Genomic DNA, 22,295 nt, shown 5'->3' on the forward strand with positions numbered 1-22,295 from the left:
CACAGAACTTTGCAGAATTGGAGTGTACACTGACCAAAAAGGACACATTCAAGTCTCCAAACTTGATCTTAATGCTCCAAGAACTTAATATAATCTTCACAAGGCTAGGAATAAATGCAAAACAAACTAAGTAAACAGTAGGTTGCACAAAATGATAAGGTTAAGTTTACAGATGTAGCAGCATCTGTGAAGAAAAAGCAGTCATATGTTTCAGGTCCAGTTATCCTTCAGAATGGATTGTAACTCAGAATAAATCGGTATATATGCTGGAGACAGGGCTGGAAGGAAGGGAAGGAGTAAGTGGTGGGTGGAAATAAAGCCCACAGAGAGAGAACAGCAATTGGGCAAACAAAGAAATGGATGATGGTGAGCTGGAAAAATCGAAAAAAGGCTGCTAATGGGGACCATTAGTGGGTGAAAATGGGTTGGCTGTGGTGAAAACAGCCCAAGTGAGGTTTGGGGAAAGGACGTGGAAGAATGTGTTTAGGCCCTAAACTTATTGAACTCGATATTGAGCCCTGAAGGCCGAAGGCTCCCCAAATGGAAAATGAGATGTTGTTCTTCCAGCTTGTGCTGAGCATCCTTGGGTGACTACAGTAAGTCTGAGACAGAGATGTTGGCCAGAGACAATAATGGTGTCTTGAAGTGACAGGCAATTGGAAGCTCTGAGAGATTTTTGTAGACAGAACATATGTGCTCTGCAAAGTCGTCACCCAGCCTGTGTTTTGTGTCTCCAGTGTAGAGCAGACCACATTGTAAGCAGCGAACATGGTAGGTTAGATAAAGGGAAGTGCAGGTAAATTGTTGGTTCACCTCGAAGGTGTATTTGGGACCTTGGATAGTGATGAGGAGGAAGTAACAGATGCAACAGAGCTGTTGCCCAAAGCTGTTGCTCAGCCTTTGCGGTGTAGAGGTTAGTCCACTAGACAACAACAGCAACACCCTGTTAGCAGGCTCGATGATATGTCAGCGTTGGACATAAGAGCAAAGAGTGCAGTCAGTTCAAAGGGGAATGGGTGAGGAGGGGACAAAGAAATTAAGGCAACCGATCGAATGGTGACAGTTCTGAATGAACTGATTTAACTACAGGTAAAAGGCCAGAGGGAAGTGTCCAATTGGAGGGAGACAGTGGAGTCCTCACATGGATAGAACTGAAATTTCATCTATTGGGATGGATAGGGCGGCACGGCGGCTCAGTGGTTAGCACTGCAGCCTCACAGCACCAGGAAGCTGGGTTTGATTCCAGCCTTGGGCGACTGTATGTGTGGAGTTTGCACATTCTCCCTGTGTCTGTGTGGGTTTCCTCTGGGTGCTCCGGTTTCCTCCCACAGTCCAAAGATGTGCAGGCTAAGTGGATTGGCTATGCTAAATTGCCTGTAGTGTTCAGAGGTGTGTGGGTTATAGGGGGATGGGTCTGGGTGAGATACTTCAAGGGGCAATATGGACTTGTTGGGCCGAAGGGCTTGTTTCCACATTGTAGGGAATCTAGTCTAATCTAATCATTGTGTTTCATGTCACCCAGGATTTCAGGTATTTCCATGATGTAAAACGCTCCTCAGGCAGCTGTTCTCACAGTATCCAGAGATCTACACTTATTGACACGCGTTGCCATATGCACACTCTCGACCTCTCTCTCTCCATCAGCACTGGCTCACACCATCTTAGAGTTGGCCTGCGCCCTCCTGCCTCCATTTCTACTCCATTCTCCAGGTTGAGAAGGCAAGAACATTTTTCCTTGCCTTTCAGGCATTAAGGAATGCTAGCTGCCAAATCTCAAAGATACCCACACCTCTTTGGAAATTTCCTCCCCTCACCTTCCGTCTGTCCCATCTCTTTTAAAGCCAACCTTTTGTCAGGTGTTCGGTATGACTTCTGACTTTCTGCTCTCTGATGCTGGAAGTTGTGTACTCAGCAAAGGTCTTAGTTTTACCCTTCTGCTCCCTCACCCCAATGACCTTTGGGCATGACATGACGTTGAACTCTCCCTCCGTCGCCTGTGCCTCCGTGTCCATTTCTTTAGACAAGACTCCTCTCCCTGTCCTACAGACCACTTCACCCACCTTGTACTCTGTCCCTCCACCTGGGCCCCTCCCTCTGGCCTTTTACCTGCACTCGATCTGTTCATCCAGAACTGTCAGTGTGACATCAGTTGCCTAAACTTCTCTGCCCCTTCACCCATTAGAATCTTTCTCCCTCTCAACAATCCACTCTGTGCTCTCATTTCCAATCCTGACTTTGTAATCAAGCCTGCCAACAAGGATGGTACAGTTGTTGACTGGAATTTTGATCTCCACATTGTGGAGGCTCAGTGCCGGCTCTCTCTCATATCTCCCCCTTGACCATAAAATCACCACCAAACACTAGACTATTGTGTACAAAACATTTCACTTCATCTGGTGATCTCTGCCCCACAGCCTCCCAGTTCATTTGTCTTTCCCAACCCATTACAGCCTGATTCTACCTGCTTCCTAAAATGCCCAAACAGGACTGCCTGGGCAGACCCATTCTTTCTGACTGGTCCTCCCCAATGGCGCTCATGTCTTCCTGCCTCAATTCAATTTTTTCTAGTCTTGTTCAGTCACTTCACACTTACATCCACTGTTCTTCTGATGCTTTATGTCAGTTTCAGAACTTCCAGTTCACAGGCTCCAGCCACCTCCTGTTCACCATGGACATGCAATCCCTTTATATTATCTATCTCCCATCAGGATAGTCTCAGAGCTCTCCACTGCTTCACTGAAAAAAGGCTTGAATTGCCCCCATTAACCATCATCCTCATCTGCTTGGCTGAGCTAGTCTTCACTCTGTACAATTTCCCCTTTAACTGCTCTCACTTCTTTCAGATCAAAGCTGTGACCATGGGTACCCACGTAGATCCCAGTTATGCCTGTTTCTTTGTTGTGTTCTTGGAGCACACCTTGTTCCAATCCTACCGGGACCCCACCCACTACTCTTTCTTTGATGCATCGATGACTTCATTGGTGCTGCTTCCCTCTCTCATCTGGGTTTGGAACAGTTTTTCACTTCACTTCCAGTTTCCATCCTGCTCTCACCTTTACCTGGTCCATCTCTGACCCCTCCCTTCCCTTCCTCTACAATTCTGTTTCATTTATAATCATAGAGCATGGAAACAGACCCTATGTTCCCAAACTAAGCTAGTACCACTTGCCTATGTTTGGCCCATATCCATCCAATCTTTCCTAATCACGCACTTATCTAAAATGTCTTTTAAATGTTGTAACTGCACCTGGATCTACCACTTCCTCTGGCAGTTTATTCCACACATGAAACACTCTGCGTAAAAATGTTGCCCCTCAAGACCTTTACAAAACTTTCTCCTCACCTTAAAAATATGCTCCCTAGTTTTGAACTCCCCCACCCATTGAAAGAGACCCTTGCTATTCACCTTATCTATGCCCCTCATGATTATACAAATCTCTATTAGGTCATTCTCGACCTGTTATGCTCCAGCGGAAAGTGTCCCAGCCTATTCAGCCTATTTTTATAATTCAAGCTCTCCATTCCCCTCAACGTCCTGGTACCCTCTCCAATTTAACAATATCTTTCCTATAGCAAAGCAGCCAGAGCTGCACACAGTGCTCCAGTAGAAGCCTCACCAACTTCTTGTACAACCTCAACATGATGTCCTAACTCTAATACTCAAAGGTCTGAGCAATGAAGGCAAGCATGTTAAATGCACTCTCAACTACGCTGTGCAGTTGTGACCCAAATTTCAAAGAATATGTATCTGAACCCTCTCTGTTCTACAACACCACCCAGGGCCCTACTGTTCATTGTATTAGTCCTGCCCAAAATGCAATATCTCGCATTCATCCAAGTTAAACTCCATCAGCCACTCCTCAGCCCATTGACCCAATTGACCAAGGGCACTTTGTATCGTAGGTAACCATTTTCACTGTCCACAGTACCACCAATCTTGGTATCATGCCTCCTAAATTCTTATCCAAATCATTTATATAAATGACAAACAAAAGTGGACTCGCAACAGTTCCCTGTGGAACACCACAGGTCACAGACCTCTAGACCAAAAAAAAATCTTGCCCCACCACCCTCTATCTCCTACCATCAAGCCAATTTTATATACAATGGCAAGGTCACCCTGAAACCCCTGTGGGCTAACTTTACGAATTAGGCTACCATGCGGAATCTTGTCAAAGGCTTTACTGAAGTCCATGTAAACAAAATATACCACTCTGCTGTCATCAATCTTGGTTACTTCCTCAAAAAACAGTAAAAAGTGTACAAAGTTGCCATTTCCAGCATCATCTTAGGTACAAAGGTGCCTAGGTACAAAATCTCAGGTGCAAATTAGAAAATAAATCAAGTTAAAAGTTCAACATTATAGACTTCTAATGCAGAGAAAGAGAAAAAATAATCAAAGTAGATGGAGCAGACAAGCCTGTGCTGGGCTTAGGATCTACTAAGCTGTGAAGGTACAGTTCTTTCAGTATAGTCAGAGCTTAGCTCAGCTCAGTTCAAAGCAATTTTTCATAGTTGTGAATGAAGTTAGCGCTGTAAATTGCAACACTTGGCCTTTTTTTTTAAATTTCAGTTACCAGTGTTATCATCAATCACACCCAAAGTAGAATAATTACAATGACTAACAGGAGTAATACTCTTCTTGTTTCTGCTGCACATTCTCAAAAACACATATATTCGTGAACCTAACTAGTCTTTAAATGTTTGTTTAAAGCACACCCTGGGACATGGGCATCGCTGGCTGAGTCAGCATTTTATTGAGTGTTCCTAACTGTCGTTTTTGAACTTGTGCAGGCCATGCGCTATATGTAGGCTCCCTAAGCTGTTAGGGTGGGACAATGAAGGAACGGCGATACATTTCCAAGCTAGGATAGTGAGAGGCTTGGGGGGCAACTTGCCGATGGCGTTGCTCCCATATATCTGTTGCCTTTGTCCTTCTACGTTGGTTGTGGTTGTGGGTTTGGAAGGTACCATCTGAGGACCTTTGAATTTCTGCAGTGTACCTTGTGGATAGTAGTACAGTAGTGTGTGCTGAGCATTGGTGATGAAGGGAGTGAATGTTACACAGTTTACAACTGAGAGATATTACTAACTTCAGGATAATGTCATGTTACGTGTATAATGATCAGTGTTTTATTTATTCAGGCTCATTTCATATGGAGTCCCACACACACAATCTTTCATCTCAAATGGATCTGTACATAAAATCCTAAAGTTCAGTAAGCACAACAGTTTTCAGGCTGAAAAACAGTTAGAAAGATAGGGAGAGATGATACTTGTGTTTATGAATCCAAACTGCAGAGATTCTATTGGAATTTCAGAATATTTGGATACAGAAACGAGAGGAAACCCACACTGAAAAGCCTTTGGAAAGAATAGTTAAAGGTAACCAATAGCTGAAGTGGATCGATCATAGTTGAATTGTTCTTAATCGGATAGTGTCAGACGATAGAGAATCAGTAACAAATATTAGCAGTCATTTTTGCCTTTAATGTAAGCACTATCCCTAAATTGTTTATTTATCATGTTATTTGTATTTAAAGCAACTATACAGTCTGTGTGTTTGAGAAGGATTTTGTTGTCCTCACCTAACATTACAACCATAGCTTGTCATCTAGACTTTTGTATGTTTTGTCCGTAAAGCTCCTTTTAGGACATTTTTCTGGCTGAAAGGTGTTGTATTAGTGCAAGTAGAAATCAAGGTATATGTTAAGAAGTATGCTTTTAAATCTTTTTTGTTTATTGATGCAAAATAATTTAATGAGAAATGCAAAATATGCAGAAACCAACAAGATCCACATTTATCATACTACGGCTTTGAGAGGTATACATTCTCCTTTTCTTTTTGAAGAGAGGTTTTAAAGCAGAGGCATTGAGCAGTCTACAAAGAACCGCTACAGTCAGCAGTTTGTGAGGCCTTGGAGTTTCTTTTTAAAGGTTGGAGGCAGCCTGAGTGGGTGTTACCAAGCTCTCTCAGAGCCAGGATTTTTAGTTCTTTATCTTTAGTTTTTGGCAGTTGCTGCTCGGGTCTTCAAAATGTGTGAGCTGTTTTATTCCCCTCTCTCAGTGACAGCTAAAAGCCAGGTGTTCTCTTCTTGCTATTGGAGTTGCCTGTGAGACGATATGTTTTTCTAAATTATAGAATGTTACTACATTGGAACAGTTAATTAACAATTGTTACTGTGTCTTTTTTAAGCATTTCAACAGAGTTACAGCTCAGCCAATTCCTTCCTTTTTATTTTAATTGTGTTTATTGCAGATGGTCATTGTAAAAGTGTTTAGCTTGCAAATTAACATTGAAGAACATGAGGCTAAATCATAACAGAAACTGAATTCTGAAATTCATTTTGAAATCCCAACAACTAGTTTTATTTTCATGTTTGAAATAACTCTTAAATCTTCTCAAAGAGATTATTTTGTAGAAAGGTGGTCTCCAGAACCCCCAAGGAAATATATCCTAAAGCTTCCATTCTCTCTGTAACCACTGCTGAAATCTACCGTTCTGACGCTTTTCTTTCTTTCCCATAACAAAAAATGATTGAAATTTGGCTAAGTTGTAAACTGATATCAATGTATTCACCATAAACTCTTCTGATGTTTAGACTAACATTTCAGAGCACCTGAACTTTGTGTCGGTTAGTATGTGATAGGGCTGCTCGACATGATGAGATAAGCTCCATCAATCAGAATGTATTAAGAACTGTTTGTGGGAAGATCTAAACATTGTTATTCAGTTTTATTTAGTTGTACAGACTTGATATTTAATCATAATGTGTACTTTTAAGCCTGAGCTATTACAAAGAAATGTCATTTATCTCAGGTGTAAAAATCACTGTTGTTCCGGATGACTTATGGTGAGTTTAACCTGATGGTCACCAGGCCTTAAGCAAGAGGTGAAGTTGAGAAAGTGGGACATTGATGGTAACCTCAGGCAGTGCATGAATTGAACCCACACAGTTGGCATTACTCTGTATCGCAAACTAGTCTTCCAGCTAGCTGAGCTAACCAGATCATCTAATCTCAGATGTAACTAGTTATTAAGTGTTACATAATAAATCTATTCTACTTTTCAAGACTAAGCCTCACTTTTGCTGAAGATTTTGTTGGCATCATGGGTGTCACTGGCTAGACTAGTGTTTATTTCCCATCCCTAATTGCACAGAAAGCAGTTAAGAGTCAGCCAAATTTTGTGGGTCTGGAGCCATATATAGGCCAGATCAGCTAACGACAGCAGATTTCCTTCAAAAGGCATTAGTAAATTAGGTAGAATTCTGTTTTCCCTTACTATCCACGCAGGTTTTGTTGGACTCTTAGACCCATTTTGTGTTTTTGGACTCCAATTCCACACTCTGCCATGGTGGGATTTGAATCAAGGACATTATCTAGGTCTCAAGAGTGACAGTTTGGCAACAATACCACGAGGCCATTGCCTCCTCGCTAGTACTTAGTCTAATACCAATTAGAAGGATTGGTGGCAACTACCAAAAGCACTTCAGATAGTTTTAGTGGGCATGACCACAGCAGATACCATTCAGGCATGAGCTGGTGTATATATATTGAAAAATATAGACTTGCGGTCTGTCTCACTGAGTACGCTGGCAGTCATGATCTTCTGAATAAATGTTCAATTCTTCAAAAGTCATGGCCATCTGACAAGAAGAAGAAAACATCCTGTCAGAAAACTGTAGCTGTATATTAGGTGGGTTAGATAAGGGAAATGAAGGGTTAGGGGAATGGGTCTGAGTGGGATGCTTTTTGGAGGGACGGTGTGGACTTGTTAGGCCGAATGGCCTGTTTCCACACTGTAGGGATTCTATGATTCTCTTCCATGATAAATATTCAGCACTTTATAAGCACACAGAGCCTGTCAGCTTCTATACAGCAGCCAGCGGTTTTAAAAAGCTACAGAACTAAAGCAGTGCTAAGCCTGCTTATAGAAGCTCAAAACATCTAGAAATCGTGAAATCATTTTAAGCTACTGAAATAGTTTGCATAGAATGCACCTTATCAAAGCTACAAAGAGAAAAATCTGAATCATAAACTTGAAGAAAGTTGAAAGCAGAGGCAGAGTTCATTAAAAGATATAATTTTGAAGCATTAACAAGTTTTTGCTCTGCAATTGAAAATTGTGGAAGATGCAAAAAGTTCTTTTTTCAATTTAACAAGATATGAAGTTCACAGAGAAGAAGCAGAAAGGGTAAAAATTATTGTATTATTATAAATGACAGGAAATACACAAAAAAGAAGACGAAAATAGCATAAATGTATTATTTTCCCTTCCCAAGAAAAGAATAAAATACAAAACAATCTTCATTTTAAAGTATTTCAAAGATCTTTAAACACTTGGAAATCATTTTTTCTGCAAAACTAAGAGGTTAGTTCTGAAACATTTATAAGTTTTTTTTTCAATTTTAACAAACAGAAATTTAAAACAGAACATCAGAAAGGAAAGTAAGACAATAGAACTTAAAAATCTTAGTTAAATCATCAAAGATTCTAATGACAATACTTCAATAGCTTTCATCCTCAGTATCCAACAATTAAAGAAAATAGTTGCAATTATTCGATAAAAAGCTTGAAATTTTAAACTAGCCACATCTACAAACAATTTTAAAACTCCTTCAACAGTTTTCAAATAAATCATTAATATAAGAGAAGTAACAGCAGTTGAATATGCTGACAAAAAAGATATCACACCTCCAAGCAGATTTAAGATTACACATACGTCAGACTGAATTAAACAGGATGTTATGGAAAGCACAGTTTCAGGAGAACAGGGGAATTGTACATAAAAAAGGACAAATTTGGGAAGTGATTTTGTATAAATCAGCTACTGAGAATGTTACTTGACATCATGAGTTAAGCTCCACTTATTAGCATCTAAAGGACTCTTTTTCTGGGAAGAACTGATAAGCATTCTAGTTCATTTCACGTTAAGTCTATATATTCAGTAGTATTGTGTGCTTATTCGTAAGGACTCCCATAAACCTCAAATGCTATGTGACCACTTATTAAGTACTACGAAGTGTCTGTTGACACCAACGGTACACTCATGGTTCTGATTGCACATGTTCGTGCATATTTTAATAAAACAAAGTAAATTTTTAATTATTTCTAAAAATACTTTCTCTTCAATACTGCACATTTTCATTTTTAAACATATTTTTATGTTTGTTAGGTTTATAACACACTTTATTTAAATGTAATCTAGAAATTTTTTCAGTTACTGCGCAAGCTCCAGGGTGTCAGCAGGCCCAGCCAAAATGCTATAGAATACTGTTTATGTACTATATATACTAATAATACTACAGAAAATAAGTCTAATCTGTTTATTAAGTCTTAGCTTCTGGCCTCAACTCACTAAGGTATTGTCAAACAACCCAAAAGAAGATTGGAGAGGTTAATGTAAGTTCAAAGGACACATTAACTAGTTGGGAACAAAAGGAAGATCTATTGCTAAATAAAAACCAAAAGAACTGTGGATGCAGTAAATCAAGAACAAATACAGAAGTTACTGGAAAAGCTCAGCAGGCCTGGCAGCATTTGTCAAGAAAAAAATCAGAGTTAACGTTTCTCAGGGTCACCGGACCCAAACTATTAACTCTGATATTTTTCTTCACAGATGCTGCTAGACCTGCTGAGCTTTTCCAGCAACTTCTGTGTTTGCTAATGACCTATTGCTACTCATCTAGGTTGCATGATTGCATAATTAGGTATTCAGCGATATGTGACCTTTTTGAATGCAACAGACACCGGGTCTACTTACGGAAGTGACTAACACCAATGAATCCAAGAGTGGCTCAGTGGTTAGCACTGCTACCTCTCAGTGCCAGGAACAGCGGGTCGATACCACGCTAGGGCAAACGTCTGTGTGGAGTCAGCACATTCTCCCGGTGTCTGCGTGCGTTTCCTCCGGATGCTCCGATTTCCTCCCACAGTCCAAAGATGTGCAGACCAGGTGAATTGGCCGTTCTAAATTGGCCATAGTGTTTAGGGATGCATGCACTAGCGGGGTGGCTCTGGGTGGGATGCCCTGAGGGTTGGTGTGAACTTGTTGGGCCAAAGGGCTTGTTTCCACTTCGTAGGGAATCTATGATGAATATCTATGGCAAGCTCAAAACCTATAACAAAAAGTATTTGCTATTGCTGTTGGACTCTTGTTACACTGTAATTACAAAAATACTCTGCACATACTTTTGAACATTGAGCTGAGTATTTATTTACTCTATTGTATATTACAAATGTTGGCAGGTCGAATTGGCACACTACTGTTCTTAGTGTTTGTATTTTGTTTCAACTGTTTGACATTCCTACCTATCACTCCTTTGATGTTATTCAGTTGTTGGAAGAGTAAGTTTGAAGGTTGGTTGACAAACTACTGGTGCTGTGGTGGTCCAGGGTCTCCTTAGCTGTCCATCATGTCTTCTAGTCACACTTTTTTTTTCAGCAGTGCATTCTTGGGGAGGGCAAGCCATTTTTAAAAAATATTCACTTGTAGGATGTGGTTGTTGTTGGCTGGCCAGCATTTATTGCCTTACCTAGCTGCCCTTGAATGGAATGGCTTGCTCGGTCATTTCAGCAGGCAGTTGAGTCAATCACATTGCTGTTGTTCCAAAGTCACATATAGGCCAGACTATGTGAGGATAGCAGATTTCCTCCTCTGAAGGACATTAGTGAGCCATCTATGCCATACACTTTGTGTTTTCTCATCCTGAAACCTTAGACAGCCTTATCAGTGCAACTTTATTTTCTCACTCTAGAACATCTAACACTTGCATACATATAATGCCTTTAGCTTTGAGCCAGCCATGTTTCAAAGCAACATGAATGTTGTAAAATTATGGGTTTTGAGCTTCCCAAATACTACGATTTAATTAAGCCCCCAAAAAGCACATCCGTGGCAACATACAAAATTCTGTGCAGACATTGAAAGGTTGTTCCCCCATCTGGAAAATCGAGAACATTGAACACACTCTCTCAAGATAAAATGTTGTACATTTAGGACTAAGATTCGGAGAAATTTCTTCACTCAAAGACTCTTGATCTTTGGAATTCTTTGCCTTGGGGTGTGGTGGATGTTTCATTGTTGAATATGTTAAGGGCTGGTGTAGAGAGATGTTTGGTTTCTCAGAGTCAAGACATATGGTGTACAGTGGGAATGTAGATTTGAAACCAAAGTTCACCCATAATCATTGAATTCTGCTCCTATTTCTTGTGTACTTTTATCCTTAGTATGTATGCTAATATTAGAAATTCAGCACCAAAAAATCTTGCCTTCCCTTTTCTTCCATTCTGCATATTGTGTATAGACTGTCAATAACGGAAAGAGACTAATCAGAATAGCCTGAAATAAACTTGAACCAAATTTAATAAGTCTTGAATTGTACATAATCTTTGGACTAGTCTTTGAATTCTTGAGATTGTAACTGACCTGAGTAAACATCATGATTAAATTAGCAGGATAGATAAGTGTTTGCATTTCCACATCATTTTGATCAGGTTTGGCTTTCCAATGAGCATTGCATCTTGGTGAATATGTTTATGATGCTATAAGGCACATTATTAGTTGCTAATATCTATTATTTTATCAGTTATTATGCCATCAATGGAATGTTTTAGAAAAATCTAACATCTATGTCAATAAATAATTTATACATTTGTTTCAAATTGTAGATAATTCAGATGTAACCTGTTGAGTCAGAATTAATTCTAAATATTATTTTGAATATTTTGGTGACAAATATCCAAAGATGTATTTTATTTCTGATGTCAAATCAGCCTACATCCAGCAATATTTTGAAACCTCAATCTTTAACTCTTATGTTTCTGTATTCATGACTTACCTGTTGTATTTTTCAGCTTCCAATTCTACATCATTTAACATACTTTGTGTACCACTATACTGCTAGTTGTGACACTTCACGGGACATGTGCACACATGCAAAGCTGGCTATGTGTAAATGTGAGTTGTCAACAAAGAGCAGACATGTCTTTTAATTAGTATTTGAGTTAGCAGATTTCTTATTTTGAAACCAAGCATAATTTTGCATACTAAGAATTAACTAAATGAACTTAATGAGCTGGGTATAGTCCAACGACTGGCAGCCGACCTGGTCGTCAACGGCAGTCTGGTGCAGTTGAGGAGGCATCAACTCAACCCAATTATGTGGCAGGAAGCTCATAAATACAGCTGATACAGGTTTACCACCAGATCATCATATGGGAGTGATTTTTGACATCAGGAGACCTACATCACCCAATGACCGTCCAAGATCTGGAGGCGTATTTCAAAGGCAGGCATTGGAAATTGTCTTGCATTTCAAGAAAGCCATGCAAATTAAATCTCCAGTCTGCAGTGTTACAGTCCACCCAGTGCATCCGCTCCAACACTCTAGAATGACTGAGGACAGGCTGATTTGATTCCCTGCTGGTATCATATCTTCTTTTCCTTTGAAGAAGCTTTCTAGGTGTCCTTCCTTCAATGATTCATATCTCTAGCGCCAATGGATGGGGTTCCTCATCTACACTTTTGGATCCAGTACTTCTGGTTTCTGAAATCCCTGCCTGAAGTTCTGTCCTTTTCAGAGTGTCAATTCAGCCAATTCTTCTGCAGAAAATATCTCTAAGATCAGTCTAGTACCCTTGTCAGACTCCTGGAAGTTTAAAGGACTCTCACGCTGAGCCAAGTAAACCACATATAAGCTGTCAGCTTTCACTGGTTGATGAAGGGATAAGAGGCAGAAGTGAGCCTCATTAAATCAGGGAGGCAGCAGTAAATCACCTCAAATTGCGCTTGAATTATATACAAGTGGCCAATTGAGCATTGTGATGAGCTGCCTGCCATATTGAGGGAGCTTGCTATTTTGTTACCTTCCCATGTTGTTATAATCATTTACAATCTTCCTGGCTGCTGGGAGTTTGATAGATAGCTTCCTGTGGGATTGTCTGTGCTCAGCCCGAGTGGTCTCCACAAAATCCAGCTCACTGTGTAGCTTGGTGTTTTACACAGCAGTGGACGTTCAGGGACTAATAGCAATATAGAATGGATAGTCATTTTTTCTGATGCTAACGTGTCAGAAGTGAGAAAATATTGTACAGATGCCAATCTCAACACATGGTGGGGAAAATATTTCTATAAAAGGAAACTACTATAACTACATTTTAATTTAGTGGATTAAATTATGCTTTTGAGAGACATAATTAAGCAAGAAAAGTCAGCAGAAAAAGGAAGATTGATGAAACAGCATTATATTCCTTATGATGTCATTTTCACAGCATTATGTTGCCTCCCATTGAAGTTTGTGTCATCTGAAACATTTTTGCTTCAATATCTTTAAGAAAGCAGTTTGTCAGCTGCTGACAACTAGACAAGATATAATTTTGAAATTTTGTTCATTTCTTAAATTCACATTGTGACACTTAATAATTTAGATGTTTTTGAAGCTATTTAACAAGAAAATTTTATAGTCCTTCTTCTTTCTCCTGGAGGTTTTGACTTTTCCGGCCTAGATTTTAGGATGGCAATGATAGTTTAATTCAGTAGTCACCATTTATTATTTTAGTTAAACTGACAGAAACTTAAGGAGTTCAGGCATTTCCATAAAGTCATACAACTCCATAGTTTAGACACATACCCATTGGCCCATCATGTCTGTGCCGGTCAAAAACAAGAGCTTGCCTATTCTAATCCCATTTTATGGCATTTGGCCCATGACTTTGTATCTTATGGCATTGCATGTGTTAATCAAAATATTTTTTACATGTTATGAGGGTTTCTGTCTCTATCACACTTGTAGGCAATGAGCTCCAGATTCCTACCATCATCTGGGTGAAATCAGGACCTGAGATGGACACGGCAGATGTTGCCACCTAGATGCCTTTACTGCCTGATGAAGAAAATGAATTTCTTCTGTGATGTTCCTGGCACATGAGGTGATCTACTGTACATTACACATTCCCCCTGACAGAGGCCGAGTTGAAGGAATGTAAGCTGGTTCTGAAATGGCCCAGGAAGAGCTACAAGAAAAGAATTGGCCTCTGTCCTTGAAATCAGAGGAAGAGGAATGTAGTGATTGTCATCTGGTCAAACAGGTGGACCTCATAGAATATGAGTTCCCTGAATGGGCCTGTTAATCTCATCCAATCAGCAAGCCCTGGCTGACGGATAAGAACAGGAGTGTCAGACATCCTGTTCTGTCTGAGAGCTGGCTCTGCGGGAGTTGGATCAGTGTCGAGGACTCTCCATGTACAAATAAAAGGTGACTTGATGGGACACCAGCTTCTGTAGAGTTATTTCAGGAACCACATTGGCTCTCCTCCAGTCCTGCAGCGTCTCTCCTTCGGGCAGAGAAGAATTGAACATCTTTCCAAGTGACCCTTCTATTTCCTCAATTACCTCTCTGAATGATCTGGTTGAATCATATACAGTCCTGGAGATTTGCCTGCCTTTTTTGTCTGCAAGATCATAAGATCTTGAGATATAGTAGGAGAAATAGGCCATTTGGTCCATCACATCTGCAGTGCCATTCAATCATCGCTGACATGTTTCCATTCTCCTTTGTTGCCATAACCTTGATCCCCTTAGTAATCAAGACCTTGTTTATCATTGTGTTAAAGACGCTCTCCACAGCTTTCTGCGGCAATGAGACCCATGGATTCACTACATTCTGCCTGAAGAAATTTCTCCTCATTTCAGTTTTAAAGGGTTGTCCTTTCACTCTAAGGTTATGCCCTCGAGTTCTAGTCTCTTCTGTCACTGAAAACGTCACACATCCACCCTAATCAGGCCTCTCAGCATTCTGTCAGTTTCAATGAGATTTCCCCCCGCCCCCCTCTTATTTGTCTAAACTCCATTAAATACAGATCTCGGCTGCAACTCATATGATGAGCCCTTCATCCCCAGGATCATTCTTTTAAACCATTTCTGGGCCCCATCCAAAGCCAATACATCCTTCCTTAGCTACGGTGCCCAAAAAAAATCTCAGTATATTCCAAATGCAGTCTGACCAGAGCCTTACTCAGCCTCAGCAGAACATCTTTGCTCTTGTATTTTTGCCCTTTTGGAAATGAATGCTAACATTGCATTTGCTTTCCTAACTGCTAACCGACGCTGCATATTAATCGTAAGAGAATCCTGAACGAGAACTCAAGTCCCGTTATGCTTCAGATTTCTGAAGCCCTTCCCCATTTCGAAAATAGTCCATGCCTCTAATTTTCTATCCGAGGTGCATAACCTCATATTATCCCACATTGTATTCCATCTGACACTTTGTTGTCCACTCTCCTGCCTGTCCAAGTCTGTCTGCAGCCTCTCCACTTCCTCAACAAAACCTGTCCCTCCACCTTTCTTTTGTATCATCTATGCATGCTAATTTTTTTCATTGTTTCACAGACCTTCTCCACATCACCTCTCTCACTAGTGAACACTGATATAAAGTATTCATTTAGAGCTGTACCGATATCCCCAGGTTCCATGCATAAATTACCATTGTGATCCTTACTGGGCCCTATACATCCCTTCGTTGTTTTTTTACATGTAATGTACCTGTAAAACAACTTAGAATTTTCCTTACCTACTAGCTTTAAAAAGCTATCCTGGGTACATTTTAAGAATTCCACTCCCCCTAAATCCTTCACACTGACTATCCCAGTTAATGTTGAAGAAGTTCAAATCCTCTACTATCACTCCATTGCTACTATTACTCCCTGAAATTTGCTTATGTATCTGCAGTTCTATTTCACTCGGACTGTTAGGAGTTAATAGAATAGAATAGAATAGCCTTTATTGCCACGGACACTCAAATGAGGGCAGTGAAAAGTTTGTAATGTCACCTCTCAGTGCCATTTTAGTTACAGGGTACCAAGGTACAAATACTTTAATTCTTGTTACAGAATTGAAATAGTGAAAAAAAACACTAGCATGGTAACAGTGCTTAAACAGTCCAGAATGAGAATGAAAAGTGTCTTTAAAGTACTCAAGTTGTAGTCCTTCTCTCACTGAGTCCATGCCTGCCAGGCTGCAGAACACGAAGCCTCGCTGCCTCCACACACTGGCCTCTATCTAGCACTTGCCTTCAGGACTCATACCCTAGCCGGCCCGCACTTGCTCTGCTCCCACTCAGCTCCCCAGCTCGTCTCAGACTCACTGTGCTGTTGCTCTGGCCCATGCTCACTCTGCTCCCCGGCCTGGGCTCTGGCTGCGACTCTCCTCCAGATCTTGGTCCGCGCTTGCTCTGCTCCCAAGTCTGGGCTCTGGCTGTGACTTGCTTCCGGGATTCGACCCCCCGCTTGCTCTGCTCCCTGGTCCAGCCAGGACTCGTCTCTCACACCTGGCTGGTCTTTGGACTCTGGTCTCTGCTCTCTCCAGGTAAGGTACTTTGAGAAGTTAAAAGTTGAGGTGGGGAAAACTGCAGAAAGAAGAAAAGAGTAGCAGCTGGTGAGCAGAGGAGCTCCGGCTGGAGGACCTTACCCTGTTGCCATCTTGTTAGACTTGATAGTACATTCCCAGCAATGTCATTGTTTTTATGTTTTTAAGTTCTACCCATATGCCCTCATTTGAGCAGCCTTCTAAGATGTCACCCTGCAATGGATTCCATGATCAAAATTCTGACGCCGCCTCCTTTTACCTCCCTCCCTGACTTATCTGAAAAGATTGTATTTTGGAATCTTGATTGAGCTGCCAATCCTGCTCCTCTCTCAGCCATAGCAATGGCATCAAACTTCTATGATTTAATTGTGCCCTCAACTAATTTGCCTTATTTATCAGACTCCTAGCATTAAAATAAATGCTACACAACTATAAAGTGCCTTCCTCACTCACTTGCTGTCTCTTCTAATTTTGGCCTTAGAAAAAGCTACCAAGAAAAATATATCCAGATTTGCTGATGGTAGGAGGAACTAGGTAGGAATGTAAGCTGTAAGGAGTACACAAAGAGGTTTAAGTCAGTGGACAATAAGTTGGCAGAAGAATACAAAATAGAAGTATGAGGTTATTCATTTTGGTCATAAGAATTGAAAAGCAGAATACTTATGTCCAAAGAAAATTAAGTATACTCAGAAAAACACAAAGATAGAATGCTGGTTCAGCAAGTAATTGGGAAAGCAAATGACATGCTATCCTTCAGCGTAAGCAAATGGGAGTACAAGAAAAATAAGAATACAATGGCAAAGCGATATTGTCTCTGGACTCATAATCCAGGCACCCATATAATGTTCTGGGGACATGATTTAGAATCCCAACAAGGCAGATGGTGAAATATGAATTTAATAAAATCTTCTCCTGATGGGCATTTTCTCTGGATCCAAACCCCCTGCCAAGTTAGTTTAAATAGCACTGGCAAACGTCCCTGCAAGAGTTTATTCTGGTTCAGGTGCACTTTGTGCTGGTCTTACCATCCTCCAAAAATGGTCCCGATGTCACAGAAATCTAAAGACCTCTCTCCTGCCAGGCGTTAAACTGGACGAATCTTCGATTTCTGTAGTCATTCATACGTGGCATTGGAAATAATCCAGATATTCTGAGCTTTTGGGCCCTGTTCTTCAATCCAATTTCTAGCTCCCTAAATTCTGCTTTCATTTTTGTAACACTGTCATTGGTACCAATTTTTGCATGTTTGTCTCCCATTTCAGAATAGCCTGCAGACATTCAGGAACATTCACTGACCTTGGCACCAGGAAGGCAATATACTGTCCTGGGAGTCTCTCTTGTGGTCACCAAAACACCTGCCTTTTTCCCTAACAGTTTAATTCCCTACCACTATGGTCCTGTGTTCTTTCTCCTTTCCTCTGGTGAAGCAGACCGACCCATGGTGCCATGTAGTTAGCTGCCAGTGATTTTCCTCCCACAGTCTTCTCCCCCAACCCTATTCAATATGGTATACCTGTTAGAAAAGAGTTTGGTCATAGGGAACTCTTGCACTACCTGCCTCCCTCTACTCCATCTGGCAGTCACTCATGCCCTTTTTTGCCTGTACAGTCTTCACCTGCGATGTGATCACCTCACTAAACGTGCTATCCATGACTCACTCAGTATCAAGGGTGCTCCACAGTGAATTCACCCACAGCTCCAGTTCTGAAATATGGTTCACCAGTTGCTGCAGCTAGACACTTAAGGTCAACAGGGGCTACCAAAGCTGCCATGATTTGCCATGTACCACAAGAGAAGCATGTCACAGGTGTAAGCTCTGCTTCCATGACTTCTATTAATCCCCTTAGGAAATGCTTTTTTTATTAAAAAATGCTTCCGTAAGAATACTATTAACTAACTTCCCTTGCATCAATTATACTTCCCTTAGCCTACCCTGCTCACTTATATTCCGTTATTATATTGGCCATTACTTTTGATGATTCCTGTTTTTTCTCAGATAATCCCCTTTTCCAAGAAAAATGTACTTTTTAAAAATAAAATCAAAAACTCATCAAAATACCACTTCGAGTGAGGTCACTGTTCTGGTTTGTTTTCCAAATCAGCAGTGCCCTGAACGTGCAGCTGTTAAACTGGGACTGCCTTCTCTAAACTCAACTGAGGCTCAAGAATGTAACATGACAAACTATAAACCCTGAAAAAGACCGTGTGAACTATGAACAAAAAAAATGCAGAAATACATGGAGATACAGATTTTTCTGTCAGTGAGTGATTCCGTGATCCTCTGTGGAATTTGGTGTGGAGGTTTTCACAATCTGCTTTATCCCTCGCAGTTAGGAATAGATGAGAACTTTGCTACCAATAACTTCCTTCAATTTTTAATGATGATGGGCTAAACTAGAGAAGTTTCTTTTAAAATGTGAAAACATTGATTTCAGCATGTCAGAAATATAAAGAAAAGCTTTTGAGGCCAGTAGGGATACTTTAAGAACAACTGTAAAATTAGTAAAAATCCAGTTACATCTCATTCAACACAAAATCTTCCTTTTCCAACACTGCTGTTCTCACTGAAAACAAAACCCTGGAAAAAAAGTGTAATTTATACTGGGTGAATCTTCTGGTCCCAGAAATGAATGGCCTGGATTTAGAAAGGCAACTTGCTGAGGTGAGTGATCATGTACAGAAACGGCTGCCTTTCGACCTTCACCTGAACTGGCTTTGGGATAGGGAGGCCCATGTTCAACCTTCTTTCTTTGCCACCAGTTCAAGCTCTTGTGCTAGACCAGAGTGGGGCAGCCTGCCAGTTTTGGGCAGATGTCAGCTGGGGCATCAGGTGAACTGTACAATGGAGCCATGATGTGGAGGTGCCAGTGTTGGACTAGGGCAGACAAAGTAAAAAATCACACAACACCAGATTATATAGCAGCAGTTTTATTTAACATCTGAAGCTTTAGGAGCAGTGAGAAGAGAGCACAGAGTTTATGGGAAGAGAAATGAAGGGCAGAGAGATTAAAGGATCATACGAGTGGAGTGAACAAACCCAAAATTGCTGACTGACTGCCTCCTGTTGAATCTTTAATCATTTATACATTCCTGCATTCTCGAAGTGACAAAAGCAGGATATGGAGAATACAAGTTTCAACTGATTCCAAGATGCAAATTCCAGAATCTGTTTCAAGTCACTGTCCTGAGATAATTAAAGGTTTCATCAGTGTCTGGCTAACTTTCCAAACTTCAAACAGGCAGAGCGATAGAAATACAGAGTGTACGTACGTATGCGCGCGCGTTTGAGAGAGGTCTGAGTGCGTGTTTGTCTCAGTGTAATAAGCAACAATTAAGGTCACGTGTTGGGGTGGGAGGAGTTCAGTGGTGAAGGAGTCGGGGGCGGTGCGGGAGAAGAGGAGGATGTTGGTTGTGTCAGAGGTCCGGTGCTGTGCATCTACGGAATTAGTAAGCGGGCCCATTTAATAGTTACCCAGGAGTTAGCTTTGTTAGCTGAGGTAAATCTGATAAATGTACTTGGGCAGTTTTTGAGATTAAGACAGTCGGCACCCACTTGCTGCTTTAGTGGACTTTTTTGGAGGGTTTGAGGCAGGGAATTGCTCAATGGAAAATTTAATTTCCTAGGCAATTCCCACGGAGCCAGCTGTGTTGGGGATTCTGAACATTCCTGATGCACATCTCCAATTTGCACTGCTCCAACGGCTCTCCCGCCTTAGAATAGCTGGGGCAAAACATTTTCTCATCAATATCATCGCGTGTGTTCTGCTCGAAGCTAGGTCATTGTCTAGCAGAATTTTCCGGTGCCTCAATATCTTGAGTCCTTCTTTTCATTTGCCAATAACTTGTTTTCAATTGTCAATAATTTCGGGTTCAAATAAAGATTTTTTTAAAAAAAATTATGAGACATGTCAGCATATCGGAAATATAAAAGAAATATAAAATAAAAAGACCAGTATAGATGTTTAAGAAAAACTATAAATTAATACAAATCCAGTTACATCTCATTCACCATGAACTTTTCCATTTGTCGGGCATCTCACTCAATTGATCAAAAGGTGACGAGACATTAGAACCGACATGAAAGAGAAACAACCACCCTCCCGTCTACAGAGATAATGGGAACTGCAGATGCTGGAGAATCCGAGATAACAAAATGGGGAGCTGAATGAACACAGCAGGCCCAGCAGCATCTTAGAAGCACAAAAGCTGACATTTTGGGCCTAGACCCTTCATCAGAAAAGGGAGATGGGGAGAGGATTCTGAAATAAATAGGGAGAGGGAGGAGGCGGACCGACCTATCCCCCTCCCATTCCTTAGACATGTCCATCCTGGGCCTCCTGCATAATGATGCCACTGGAAGATTGCAGGAACAGCAACTCCTATTCTGCTTGGGAACCCTGCGGCCCAATGGTATCAATGTGGATTTCACGAGCTTCAAAATCTCCCCTCCCAAAACCAGTCCAGCTCATCCCCACCTCCCTAACCTGTTCTTCCTCTCACCTATCCCCTCTTCCCACCCCAAGCCGCACCTCCATTTCCTACCTACTAACCTCATCCCGCCCCCTTGACCTGTCTGTCCTCCCCGGACTGACCTATCCCCTCCCTACCTTCCCACCTATACTCTCCTCTATCCATCTTCAGTCTGCCTCCCCCTCTCTCCCTATTTATTTCAGAATCCTCTCCCCATCCCACTTTGATGAAGGGTCTAGGCCCGAAACATCAGCTTTTGTTCCCCTAAGATGCTGCTTGACCTCCTGTGTTCATCCAGCTCCACACTTTGCCTCTAAACCTAATCAGTAGATGGTAGGGTTAACAATGAAAGGCTTCTCCTGAAGATCATGTGACATTTTGAACAGCAAACGCTGGTGTCCAATCAGAGGCCGGGAGCTCTGTCATCCAGTGAAGGCCATTGCTGGAGATTGGGTGCCACAGATAAAGGGGTGCAATGAGGTTGTTAGCAAGGACAAGGGAACGTCCCTGGGGCTCTGAGTGACAACTCCCCTGACATACCTACAGCCAGTCCCTCCCTCGTACAGAGTCAAAAATCACACGACCACCAGGTTATAGTCCAGCAGGTTTATTTAACATTTCAAGCTTTAGGAGTACAGCCCCTTTGTCAAGTGCAGTGAGAGGAGAGCACACAGTCACAGAGTTTATGGGGAGAGAAATGAAGGGCAGAGAGGTCAAAGGATCATACAACTGGTGTGAGTGGAGTGAACAAGCCCAAAATTGCTGACTGACTGCCTCCTGTTGAATCTTTAATCATTCATACGTTCTAAAAATTTCAGAAACAGGGTATGGAGAACACTGTTAGAAAGGAGACCTAAGTTTTGATGATTGGGGTGCAAATTCCAAAATCTGCTTCAAGTCATTGCCACAAGATAATTCAAGGTTTCATCAGTATCTGCCTAACTTTCCAAACTTCAAACAGGTGGAGTGATAAGAAAATCCAAAAGTTGATATCACAGGTCAGACACTGAGTAGTGGATGTAAGGCCTTGTTCAGAAGCTGTCTGAGTTTTAACCTAGAATCAGCAGGGTTTTATTCTGAAAGCAGAAATTTATAAAATGCTACACTGACTCACTGTGACTACATACTGTGTTTCTTGAACAAAATAGAATGCGTCTGCAAAGGAACAAACATCTTGGATGAAATGATTCACCCCATGGGGGTGTTTGTATGTTTGGTGTGTATATGAAAGAGTGAGAGAGAGAAAAACAGAGAGCAATTTATCAAGGTGATGCTGTCAAACTGGACTGTAACAAAGATTTTACAGATTACTGAAGTGTAATGAGGTCATCTGTAGCGCAACACGAACCCAAGATCACAGTTAAGGCCATCTTCATGAGTACGAAACTTGGCTATCCGTCCCTGCTTGGCAACTCTGCGTTGTTTATATCTCAAAGTCCACCTTGGAGGATGCCTACCC

The 22,295-nt window shown here is 41.2% G+C and overlaps 1 protein-coding gene across 2 annotated transcripts in view; it reads left to right on the plus strand.

Moving 5' to 3' along the window:
• The window catches only part of atad1b (ATPase family AAA domain containing 1b), a 77,338-nt gene that overhangs the window by 12,412 nt on the left and 42,631 nt on the right, over positions 1-22,295 (plus strand). The gene's annotated exons all lie outside the window — the stretch shown is intronic.

The sequence above is a fragment of the Stegostoma tigrinum genome, chromosome 20 (genome assembly GCF_030684315.1).
Source record: "Stegostoma tigrinum isolate sSteTig4 chromosome 20, sSteTig4.hap1, whole genome shotgun sequence".
NCBI lineage: Eukaryota > Metazoa > Chordata > Chondrichthyes > Orectolobiformes > Stegostomatidae > Stegostoma > Stegostoma tigrinum.